This window comes from Bubalus kerabau, chromosome 21 (assembly GCF_029407905.1).
Source record: "Bubalus kerabau isolate K-KA32 ecotype Philippines breed swamp buffalo chromosome 21, PCC_UOA_SB_1v2, whole genome shotgun sequence".
NCBI classification, from domain to species: Eukaryota; Metazoa; Chordata; class Mammalia; order Artiodactyla; family Bovidae; genus Bubalus; species Bubalus kerabau.
Genome location: NC_073644.1, coordinates 23321879 through 23335208, shown reverse-complemented (window position 1 = coordinate 23335208; position 13330 = coordinate 23321879). Strand labels below are relative to the sequence as shown.

Genomic DNA, 13330 nt, shown 5'->3' with positions numbered 1-13330 from the left:
GGGATAGGCAGAAAATAACTTGGGGGCAGGACAGGGTTACATGCTGATATCAGAACTATGGAAAAGAGACAGGAGCACTTCTAAGACTCAGGTATACAGGGTCTGATCAGCACAAGCCTAATGAGAATAATAGAGAACAACACTCCAATAATAGAGATTCCCGTGTCTAGACTAATAAGTATCTAATAAAAGTAACAACTCACTACTAATGAGAGCTTCACAAGATACAGACCCCTCTAGAAGGGAAGACCAAAAGCTAAGTGTGGAGCAGACATTGCGGAAACATCTGGTCCACCTGAGGGGGTGTATCGCTAGAGAGATTTGAGGCCTGTGGTATACTGAGGGTAACGATGGCGACAGTAAAGCTTAAACCTGCCTAACATGTGATAGATAAACACACCTCCATGCTACACACATGCCTAACGTGTGATAGATAAACACACCCCCATGCTACACACCTGGCCAGAGGAAGTCTGCCATTGCCAAGCATAGAGACTATTTGCCTCAGTCTCTACTGTCCTATTGAGGATATCCAGATACCAGTAAAACTGTGAGTATATGAAAAAGCAAGATTAAACATCATGTTGGAAAGAGATAAAGCAACAGAAGAAGCAGATGCAGGTGGAATGATCTGAGGTATTTAAAATGACTGATTAATATGTAAAAATCTGTATTAGTTATCTATGGCTACCTAACCATAAAATTTTAGCAGTTTAGAATACTAGTAAGCTTCCTAGAGGCCCTATTGTTTGAGAGGATTTGTGAGAACCAGTCTTAATCTCTTTAAAGTACTTTTTGTTTGACTCTATTGAGGCATCAACTTTGATCTTTTTGAGGCCTTAAACAGAAGTTAGTACCTTGGTTGTATCTCCACAGTTTGTTTTTCTTGGCAGTGTCCTGGTTTTTCAGTCTACTAAGAAAACATTTAATTTTAGCAGTTTTACTCTCTGGAGAGGCTGAGCATTTTTGAAACTGAAAATCCTGCCTCATTTTTGTTTAAATAGCCTTTCCTTCAACTTCTCTCTCGCTCTTCTCCCAATTTACTATAAACACAAGGATGAAACCAGCCAGCACTTTCAACACTTTACTTGGAAGCCTCCTTAGGTAGATCAGTTACTCAGTTTATTAGGCATATTTCCTCCTTTCCCTATTTCTAAGGATGTTGGTAAATTTTCTGCCATCACATGTCGTACTTTCTCTTCCTACAGTTTCTAGGTGTGTCTTGGGACTGAGTTTCTAGAGGCCTCCCTTAGTTTTTTTTTCCAAGGGCCTTTCCATATGGTAGATTATGACTTGGCAACTGGCTCCTATCAGAGTGAGACAAAATAATTAAAAACAAAAGTCACTATATTTTGGTAACCTAATTTCAGAAGTTATATTTAGTCAATTTTGATAGTCACTAGATCAGCCCATGCTCAAGGGGAGGGAATTAAAGAATAGCAAGAGGCAGGGATTACTGGGACCCATTTTAGAGGCTGGCTATCACAGTAACATTGTGATTTTCCTAAATTTACTTGTTCTAATATATTTTCTGTGATTCCTTAATAATTTTACATATACAATCATATCATAAAATTTTACCTATTCCCAATCTGTGCATTTTATTTTCTTTCATTATTGCACTGTCCACGGTCTCTAGTCATTATTAAACAGGTAGTAATTCTTGACACTCCTGATTTATTCCTGAAGTACAAGGAAGGGGACAGAGTGGGTTTTTTTCATCCTTACAGATATGTATATATGAGATGCTATATGTATATATACATATGTATTTTTGTACATATACATGTGTATATATGATATGATATATGAGAAAAGAAGAGAGAAGGCAAAGAAGAAAGGGAAAGATATACCCAACTGAATGCAGAGTGCTATAAATATCGAGGAGAGATCCAAAAGCCTTTTTAAGTGAATGGTGCAAGGAAATAGAGGAAAACAATAGAATGGGAAAGACTAGAGATCTCTTTAGGAAAATTGGGCACAATAAAGGTCAAATATGGCACAATAAAGGACAGAAATGGCAAGGACCTAATAGAAGCAGAGGAGATTAAGAAGAGGTGGCAAGAATACACAGAAAAACGGTACCAGAAGTATACATAGAAGATGTATAACTATATTATACTTGTTTATCCAGTAGTCATGTACAGATGCAAGAGTTAGACCATAAAGAAGGCTGTGCCGAAGATTTGATGCTTTCGAATTGTGGTGCTGTAGAAGACTCTTGAGAGTCCCTTGCATCCAAGGAGATCAAACGAGTCAGTCCTAACAGAAATCAACCCTGAATATTTATTGGAAGGACTGATGCTAAAGGTCTAATACTTTGGCCACCTGATGAGAAGAGCTGACTCACTGGAAAAGACCCTGATGCTGGGAAAGATTGAAGGCGTAAGGACAAGGGGGCAGCAGAAGATGAGATGGTTAGATGGCATCACTGACTCAATGGACGTGAGTTTGAGCAAACTCTGGGAGATAATGAAGGACAGGGAAGCCTGGTGTGCTGCAGTTCATGGGGTCACAAAGAGTCGGACGTGACTTAGCAACTGAATGACAACAGATATGGTGTTTTAAGGGTATTCCTTATTAGACTGAAGAAATTCCTTTAGTTCCTAAATTGTAGAAGAGTTTTTATGCCTTCTTTGCATTTAGAGATGATCATGTAAGATTTTACATGATTATCATCTCCTTTATTCTGTTATATATCATACTGCCTCTTATGCTTTGTTCCTTGAAAATGTGTTTTTGGTCTTTTAAAACATGAATTTTTATTAATTTTCTCTCTACCTAATCTTTCATCTTGTATTCAGATTCATTTTTGTCATTTCCATTTTTGATGTCTAAACTATTATATTAATTTTAGGGGAAATCATGTTTTCTACCTTTTATCTCAGATTTCTTATTTCACCTGGAGTCTTTAACAACACTTACACTTAAAGGGAAAGAAAGTCATTCCTTAATAGGAATAGAATATGCAGTTCAATTTTCTTTTATTTTTTTGAAGTCAAACTCTCTTTTTAATTACTTGCTTATTTATTTTTGGTTGTGCTGGGTCTTCACTGCAGCATGCAGGCTTTCTCTAATTGCAGTGAGCGTGGGTTACTCTTTGTTGTGATGCGTGGGCTCCTCATGACGATGACATCTCTCATTGCGGAGCACAAGCTCTAGGCGCACGGGGCTCGGGAATTGCAGCGCATGGGCTCAGTAGCTGCAGCTTGTGGGCTCTAGAGCACGTGCTCAGCAGTTGTGGTGCTTGGGCTTAGTTGACCCATGGCATGTGGAGTCTTATCGGACCAGAAATTGAATCCATGTCCCCTGAATTGGCAGGTGGATTCTTAACCACTGGACCACCAGGGAAATCCTGATTCTTTTTAAGATTTTCTGTTTTTTCACTTTTTAAAATTGAGGTATTGTCTGTACAATATTGTATGTTTCAAAAGTACAACATACTAATTCACAACTTTAATGGTTATATTCTATTTACTGTATTATGATACATTACCTGTAATTCCTTGTGTTGTGCAGTATATCCTTGTAGCTTATTTATTTTTAAAGTAGTTGTTTGTACTTCTAAATCCTTTACCCCTTGCTTGCCCTTCCTCCCTTCCCTCTCCCCTTCCTTTTCCTCGTTGGTAACCACTAGTTTGTTCTGAGTATCTGTGAGTTTATTTCTTTTTTGCTATATTCTCTAGTGTTTTATTTTTTAGATTCCACATGTAAGGTGATATCATACATATTTGTCATTTTCTGGTTTATTTCACTTAGAATAATATCTTCCAAATCTATTTATGTTGTCACAAATGGCAAAGTCACATTTTTTTATGTCTGAATAGTGTTCCATTTTGATAGTCAAGTGATACATAGACTTTCACTTTTTTCATACATATTTACCGTGTCTTATTTATGCATTCTGGACGCTTAAGTTGCTTCCATATCTTGGCATTTGTAAATAGGACTTCAGTGAACACTGAGGTGCATGTATCTTTTCAAATTAGTGTTTTTGTTTTGTTTTCTGATATATACCCAGGAGTGGATTATTGGGCTATATGTTAGCTCTATTTTTAGCATTTTGAGAAACCTTTATAGTATTTTGCACAGTAACTGTACCAGTTTACATTCCCACCAGCAGTATATGAAGGTTGTCTTTTCTCTGTATCCTTGATAACTTTTGTTACTTGTTTTCTTTTCGATGATAGCCATTCTGAAAAGTGTGATATCTTACTGTGGCTTAAATTTGCATTTCCCTGATAATTAGCAATGTTTAGAATCTTTTCTATGTGCCTCTTGGCCGTCTGTATGTCTTCTTTGGAAAAATGTCTATTCAGATCTCCTGACCTTTTTTTAATCAGGTTTTTTTTGATGTTGTATGAGCTGTTTATGTATTTTGAATATTAACCCCTTATCAGGTATATCATTTGCAAATATTTTGTCCCATTCAGTGGATTGTCTTTTTATTTTGTGGATGGTTTCCTTTGCTGTGCAAAAGCTTGTAAGTTTAATTAGATCCCATTTGTTTATTTTAGCTTTTGTTTCTTTTGTTTTAGAGGATAGATCCTTAAATATTGTTAGGATCTATGCCAAAGTGGTTGTGGCTATAATTTCTAGAAGTTTTATGGTCCCCAGTATTACATTTAGGTCTTTAATCCATTTTGAGTTTATTTTTGTATATGGTGTTAGAAAATGTTCTAATTTCTTTGTTTTGCATGTAGTTGCCTAGTTTTCCCAGATCCATTTACTGAAGAGACTGTTTTTTATCCTTTGTATATTCTTGCCTCTTTTGTTGTAGATTAACTGACTGTAAGTGCATAGGTTTATTTATCGATTCTTTATTCTGTTCCACTGATCTGTGTGTATTTTTTCCTTTGAGCCCCATTCTGTTTTGATTAGTGTAGTTCTGTATTAATGGTATAGTCTAAAGTAAGAGTGTGTTGCCTCCAGCTCTATTCTTTTTCAAGATTGTTTTGACTATTCAAGGTCTTTTGTGTTACCATAGAGTTTTTTAAATTATTTGTTCTAGTTCTTGGAAAATGCCCTCTGTATTTTGATAGAGATTGCATTGAATCTGTAAAGTGCCTTGGGTAGTACAGTCATTTTAACAATATTAATTCTTCCAGTCCATGAACATCGCATATCTTTCCATTTGTTTGTGTTGTCCTCAATTTCTTTCATCAGTGTCTTATGGTTTTTTGAGTACAGAAACCATTTTATTGTTTTAGTTGCTCAGTCATATACAACTCTTTGCACCCCATGGACTGTAGCCCTCCAGGCCCCTCTGTCCATGGGGTTTCTCAGGCAAGAATATTGGCGTGGGTTGCCATTTCCAGGGAAGATCACATCCCTGGGATCTTCCTGACACAGGGATCAAACCCATGTCTCCTGCATTGGCAAGCAAATTCTTTACCTCTGAGCCACCAGGGAAGCCCCATTTTGCCTCTTCAGTTCAGTTCAGTTCAGTTCAGTTCAGTTGCTCAGTCGTGTCCAACTCTGCGACCCCATAGATCGCAGCAACGCCAGGCCTCCCTGTCCATCACCAACTCCCGGAGTTCACTCAGACTCACGTCCATCGAGTCAATGATGCCATCCAGCCATCTCATCCTCTGTCGTCCCCTTCTCCTCCTGCCCCCAATCCCTCCCAGCATCAGAGTCTTTTCCAATTAGTCAACTGTTTGCATGAGGTGGCCAAAGTATTGGAGTTTCAGCTTTAGCATCATTCCTTCCGAAGAAATCCCAGGGCTGATCTCCTTCAGAATGGACTGGTTGGATCTCCTTGCAGCCCAAGGGACTCTCAAGAGTCTTCTCCAACACCACAGTTCAAAAGCATCAATTCTTCAGTGCTCAGCTTTCTTCACAGTCCAACTCTCACATCCATACATGACCACAGGAAAAACCATAGCCTTGACTAGACGGACCTTTGTTGGCAAAGTAATATCTCTCCTTTTCAACATGCTATCTAGGTTGGTCATAACTTTCCTTCCAAGGAGTAAGCGTCTTTTAATTTCATGGCTGCAGTCACCATCTGCAGTGATTTTGGAGCCCCAAAAAATAAAGTCTGCCACTGTTTCCACTGTTTCCCCATCTATTTCCCATGAAATGATGGGACCGGATGCCATGATCTTTGTTTTCTGAATGTTGAGCTTTAAGCCAACTTTTTCACTCTCCTCTTTCACCTTCATCAAGAGGCTTTTTAATTCCTCTTCACTTTCTGCCATAAGGGTGGTGTCATCTGCATATCTGAGTTTATTGACATTTCTTCTGTCAATCTTGATTCCAGCTTGTGCTTCTTCCAGCCCAGCATTTCTCATGATGCACTCTGCAGAGTGCATATAAGTTAAATAAGTAGGGTGACAATATACAGCCTTGATGTACTCCTTTTCCTATTTGGAATCAGTCTGTCGTTCCATGTCCAGTTCTAACTGTTGCTTCCTGACCTGTATACAGGTTTGTCAAGAGGCAGGTCAGGTGGTCTGGTATTCCCATCTCTTTCAGAATTTTCCACAGTTTATTGTGATCCACATAGTCAAAGGCTTTGGCATAGTCAATAAAGCAGAAATAGATATTTTTCTGGAACTCTCTTGCTTTTTCGATGATCCAGCGGATGTTGGCAATTTGATCTCCGGTTCCTCTGCCTCTTAGGTTGGTTTATTCCTGATTTTTAAAAATCTGTTGATGCAGTTGTAAATGGAATTTTTTCCTTATTTTCTCTTTCTGAAGTTTGTTTGTATATAGAAATGTGAAATATTTTGTAATATTATTTTTGTATGTTGCAGCTTTACTGAACTCATTGATGCGTTCTAGTAGTTTTTTGGTGATGTCTTTCGGATTTTCTGTATATTTTCATGTCATCTAGTTTTACTAGATGTATATTTACTGTATATTTCATGTCATCTAATTCTTCCCAGTAATTCCTCTGATTTCTTTTTCTATTTTTTTCTAGTGTATTCACAGAGTTGTACAGTCATTACCAAAATCAATTTTATAACATTCTCATTATATCAGAATCCATGTACCCATTACGTCCTGTACCCATTAGCAGTCATTCTCACTTCTTACCAACCTTGCTGGCCTTAGACAGCCACTCTAGGTTTGTTTAGACAACAAAACTCACTGAGTTTTTGTCTCAGTGAATTTGCCTCTTCTAGGTATTTCTTATAAACGGAATTATATGTATAATATGTTGTTCAGTCACTAAGTTGTCTCCAACTCTGCAACCCCATGAACTGCAGCACGCCTGGCTTCCCTGTCCTTCACCATCTCCCTGAGTTTGCTTAGACTCATGTGTGTTGAGTCAGTAATACCATCCAACCATCCCATCCTCTGTCGCCCCTTCTCTTGCCCTCAAGCTTTCCCAAGATCACGGTTTTTTTCCAGTGAGTCAGCTCTTTGCATCAGGTGGCCAAAGTACTGGAGCTTCAGCATCAGTCCTTCTATTGAATATTCAGGGTTGATTTCCATTAGTATTGACTGGTTCAATCTCCTTGCTGTCCAACAGACTCGAGTCTTCTCCAGCACCACAATTTGAAAGAATCAGTTCTTCAGTACTCAGCCTTCTTCATGGTCCAACTCTCACATCCATACATGACTACTGGAAAACCATAACTTTGACTATACAGATAATATACATATAATATGTAGTCTTTTTAAACTAGTTTCTTTAACTTAGCATGATGACTTCAAGGTTTATTCCTGTGGCAGCATGGATTGGCAGAGAAGGCAATGGCACCCCACTCCAGTACTCTTGCCTGGAAAATCCCATGGATGGAGGAGCCTGGTGGGCTGCAGTCCATGGGGTCGCTAAGAGTCAGACATGACTGAGCGACTTCACTCTCACTTTTCACTTTCATGCATTGGAGAAGGAAATGGCAACCCACTCCAGTGTTCTTGCCTGGAGAATCCCAGGGACGGGGGAGCCTGGTGGGCTGTCTTCTCTGGGGTCGCACAGAGTCGGACACAACTGAAGCAGCTTAGCAGCAGCAGCAGCCGCTGCATGTATTGGTACCCCATTTCTATTTATTGCCAAATAATATTAGATTTCATAGATAGTACCACATTTAACTTATCTATTCATTTGTTGATGGCATTTGGGTTATTTGTGCTTTCTGACTTTGGGTAATGCTGCTGTGAACATGTCTGTATAAGTTTTTGTGTGGACATAAGTTTTGTTTCTCTTGGATATATATCTAGGAATGCTGGTTGAAATAGTAACTCTTTATTTAACTTTTTGAAGAACTGCCAGACTATTTTCCAGAGTGGCTGCACTGTTTTCCATTTCCACCAGAAATCTATGAAGATTTTCATCTGTCCTCTTACCTAATAGCTGATAGTGTTGAACATCTTTCCATGTGCTTTTTGCCTATTTGTGTATCTTCTTTGAAGACATATCTATTCAGATCCTTTCAAATTGGGTTCTCAATATTCTTTATATATTCCATTTACAAGTCCTTTATCAGATATATTATTTGCAAAAATTTGATCCTATTCTTTGCATTGTTTTTTAATTTTGATAAAGTCCAATTTATTTTTTGTTTTTGTTGTTACTTGTGTTTTTGGTGTTATATCAAAGAAACCATTGCCTAACTCAAGGTCATGAAGATTTATGCCTAGTTTTCTTACAAGAGTTTATAGTTTTTTCTCTCACATTTTGATCTTTAATTCATTTAGAGCTAATTTTTGTAAGTGATTTGAGTTATAAGGGCCCACATTTATTCTTTTGCATGTGTACAGAAAGTTATCCCTATACTACATGTTGAAAAGACAATTCTTTCTCTTCAATTATCTTGGTACTATGATTGAAAATTCAGTTTACTATAAAAGTGTTTATTTATGTTCTGTACACCTATATGTCTGTTCTTATGACAGTACTGCAGTCTCTTGATTATTGCAGTTTTGAAGTAAGTTTTTAAATTGGCAAGTGTGAAATTCCCATGTTTTTCTCCTTTTCCAGGAATATTTTAGGTATTCTGAGTCGCTTTCATTTCTATATGAGTTTAAGGATTGGATCAACTTGTCAATTTCTGCAGATAAACCTGCTGAGATTTTAATAGAGATTGAGTTGAATTTGAAGATTGATGTGGGGAATATTGCCATCTTAACAATATTAAGTCTTCCAGCCATGAACATGGACTGTCTTTCCATTTATATAGGCGTTTAATTTCTTTTCACCATATTTTTATAGTTTTCAGTGGACTCATCTTCCTTCTTCTCTTGAATTTATTCCTTTGTGTTTTGTTTTTCTTGATGCAAATATTCATGGAATTTTTTTCCTTAATTTTTTGGGAATTTGTTTACTGCCTGTGTATAAACATATAATTGACTTTTTATATTAATCTTTTATCCTGTAACCTCACTGAACTCCTTTGTTAGCTCTAATAGTTTTTAAGTGGGTACTTTAGATTTTCTGTATATAAAATGTCGTATAAAATAGAAATGGTTTGACTTCTTCCTTTATAACCTAGACACCTTTTATGTCTTTTCCCTACCTAACTGCTGACTGTAATCTCTTAATATAAAGTAGAATTGAAGTAGCAGGAGCAGACATTTCTTGACTTGTTTGTGATCATAGGAGAAAAGCACAGTCTTATATATATGTGTGTGTGTGTATGTATATATTTGTCTGTATGTACGTATTTAATGATGGAAGCCCTTATTTTTCACCATGCATTTATATTTGCTTGAAAACAATATATCCCTTTCTCTCTACTAGATATCCTATGAAATCTAGGATATCTAATCTCTAAATTTTACCCACTAAGTTAATACTGAGAATTTATGAAATGCAACCAGCATTCTCTGCTTTGAAATGTGAGGTATCAATCAGGAAAAAAAATTTATCTGATTGACCATTGCATGAGCCTTAATTAACTCTCTTGGGGTTAGAAACTTTACTGCCTTCACCTTGTTTTTCATATTAGTGTGAAAGTACTCTTTCCTGGAGTACCTGGAAGAACACTGAGGGTATATAAAACCATAAAGTAAATCTCTTTCTTGAACATTAGTTTTACTAAAAAGTAAAGAATAGATGAACGTGGGTAAACTTTTTATATTAAAACAGAAAAGACTGTTTTATTGAGTAAAATAAAAAAAATATTTAGGGATGTTTAAGCTAAAACATAAGGCTTCAAGTAAATTCAGGCCTTTTGGCTTGGTTTTCAGCCCAACCATGCAACTCCTAAGTGTATGAATTCTCTGTTCTTGTTAGATAAAAAGAGTACAATTTGTGGATGTTATTGAGAAATACTCTGGGACATTAAACAAATGTTGAAATGGTGATTTCTTACTTTATGAACAGACTATTGTCCTTCTTGTAAATAATTAACAAACCAGCACTGGGAATATCCTCTTCCCAGTGTCCAGAGTTTTAACTTCCTATCCTATAGTCAAATATTTCCCTTTGTTGTGTGTATTTAGATTCTTGTTTTGTTAACTAGCTTATTGCTATACTCTAAATTAGATAGAAGATTAGGTATTTTTATGTTACTTTGTGGTCTGAGAATGCTTTGATAAAAAAATGTAGGTCATGATACCAGATAATTTCTCATGTATACACCTCATGGGAAATATTGAACATAAATTAAACAGGAAGACATATTTCAGAGGGGATATAAAATCTTGAGTTTGTTTTATTGGCAAGCTCTCAGCATTTAAGACTGTATTAATATAATTTCTCTTATTAATTATGCTAATAGGCCACAGAGAAGCCATGCATATCTTTAGATAGGCCTATAGAAGTGTTGCCTTTTGTGTTTAACACAGCTTGTTAATTTTATAGCCTTCCAGAACATAATAATCACTAATGGGTAGTCTGATCATAGTGCATAAGAGAAAAGATTTTATTTTTTTAAAAAAGCTCTGTTTGAATAGTGTAGCAACAAAATTTTCAAACATCTCTGGAAACTAAATTTAGAAAAGAATGGTTTTTCTAGATAGAGTACTTTAAGTTTTGGGGAAAGCTCATCATACCATTATGGAATATATGTACAATCATTTTTCGCCCTTAATGATCCCTATAGTTTTCATGGATTTTCTTTATGTTCAACAAAGGGAGTAAGTAAATGTTGAGGTAGATGTTCTGACCTAGCAGGCTCTAGACATACTTTGTGAATTTACTTTGATGTTAGGTCAATGCGATAGTGGACTTTTTTGTTATTGTTTTTATGACCTTGAAGCCTTGCTTTCTTGAAGAAATAAATCTGTGGTCATTCCTCATATTTCTATAGCTTTTATGAATGGGATTGAAATGACAGTGGGCTGTTGTGAGGTTCCTTTTGGATATCTCATAACTGGGTAAAGTTACTTGATTATTTTTTCCTATATTAGGTATTTGGCTAATATTATTTAATAAGCAAATGAAAATAAATGTTCTCTTACCTACTTACAGATTTTCCTCTTCAGCCTTGTCTTCAAGATCTTACCAATCTAAAGGGAGAGATTTTCCCACCTATTCTCTCACTTGAGAGTGTTTATTTATTCTCAGCTTGCAATATGTAGCAGTACCTATTTCATCTTTGTTTTATACATAATTCTACAGATTCATCACTTGTTTTGTTGGCAATGGCACCCCACTCCAGTACTTTGCCTGGAAAATCCCATGGATGGAGGAGCCTGGTAGGCTGCAGTCCATGGGGTCGCTAAGAGTCAGACACGACTGAGCGACTTCACTTTCACTTTTCACTTTCCTGCATTGGAGAAGGAAATGGCAACCCACTCCAGTGTTCTTGCCTGGAGAATCCCAGGGACGGGGGAGCCTGGTGGCTGCCGTCTATGGGGTCACACAGAGTCGGACACGACTGAAGTGACTTAGCAGCAGCATGCTAAATTTTGCAGTTTTACAGTTTCTAATGTCTGTTATCCTTTGACACTGCTCTTTCAGCCTGACTTTGGCTTTTGCATAGATTACAGTATTATATGCCTTGTACCCAACCAAATGTTTGATGACTTCTTTCTTATTTCTTTGCAAATGCCCTCCATGTTTGTTAAGGACATATATAGTTTCAGTATATTTATAATATAGTCAAAGAAATTATAGAACTTAAGCTGGAAAGAATTTTTTTTGAAAGAATTTTTAAAATTGTCTAGTCTAGCCTTTTGTGCTTACAAAGGGGAATATTGATACTCAGAGAAATAAGCATGCTTTGCCACAGTCACCATATATATGTGGTTTTCTGATTTACAGTTTAGGGGTGTATTTGATCTGGAACAGTTTCCTACAAAGGTATTTCAGAAACTGGTTGATAGATTGAGGAGGAATAATTTGGATGATAGAATTAATTAATGGTTCAGATGTTTGGCAATTTTAGAAAAAACTTAGAGGCAGTGGGAAATTACTGTCAAACATGTTAGTGCAGATGTGGTTGAGAATACTGATAGGAAAAGGGAAGACATTGTAAAAAGATGGTAACAAGAGAGGCAGGATAACCTGAAACCAGAGTATAAATCCTCTCTCTATATATGTATTTGCTCTTTGTTTAGTTTTCTGGATTCCTTGTAATTGTATCAGTACTAGAGATTATCCTCTTAGAAAGAAGGTCCTGAGTCCCATTCATGAACCTAGTACTGTGCTACATGTAAATTATAGGAGTTGGGAAAATGATTTGAATGTCATGATAAGCAAGAGAAGATAAGCCTTTTTTTTTTTTTAAACATTGTATGCCACGCACTTTCACACAAATGAATTCAAAGATGCAGTCGACTCTTGAACATTCAAAATTCTAATTTTCATTATGTTATCTTATTGATCTTATCACCATCTAGCAACAAAAGAAAGGCTGTGGAGTCCATGTTATTCAGAAACTGTTCTGTTAGAATACAGGTGTGGGAGGAAATAAATTTAGATGCTCAGAGAAAAGATATGGATTCCCTGTGGATTTCACCTACACATATCCCAGTGTGATCTTATAGGGTAAAATATGTTGTACTCTTTTTGGAGAATTAATTACCAGTAACATAAATTCAGAACCAACATGTCTGTTCACAGAGTACCATGAAAATTAAGGTTGTCCTTTGTTAAGGTAAGTTTTAATGTTGTTATTGTTTAGTTTTTTTTTTGTTTGTTTGTTTGTTTTAAGTTGGGATGCGTTTCAGAATTAAGCATTAAAGATACATATTTTTGGTCAGTGTTTTTAACTTCATAATCCTTTTTGAACTAAGAATCAATGTGCAGACCTTTTTTATGTCAATTCCATTTAAAAATTCCAGTCCAGTCATTTATATGCTACTGAGGATTGCAGGGTATAAGTACCAGGAAAAAGTAAAATTGCCCATGCATGTTTAGTGAAATATTTAAGTGAGAGATATATATATATATATATGTTTGTTTTATTGTTAGAATTTAAATAGAAGT

General features: G+C 36.3%; 1 protein-coding gene across 1 annotated transcript in view; it reads left to right on the top strand.

Moving 5' to 3' along the window:
- Positions 1–13330, top strand: part of LOC129636064 (protein hinderin-like) — a 68024-nt gene that overhangs the window by 49542 nt on the left and 5152 nt on the right. The window lies entirely within an intron of this gene.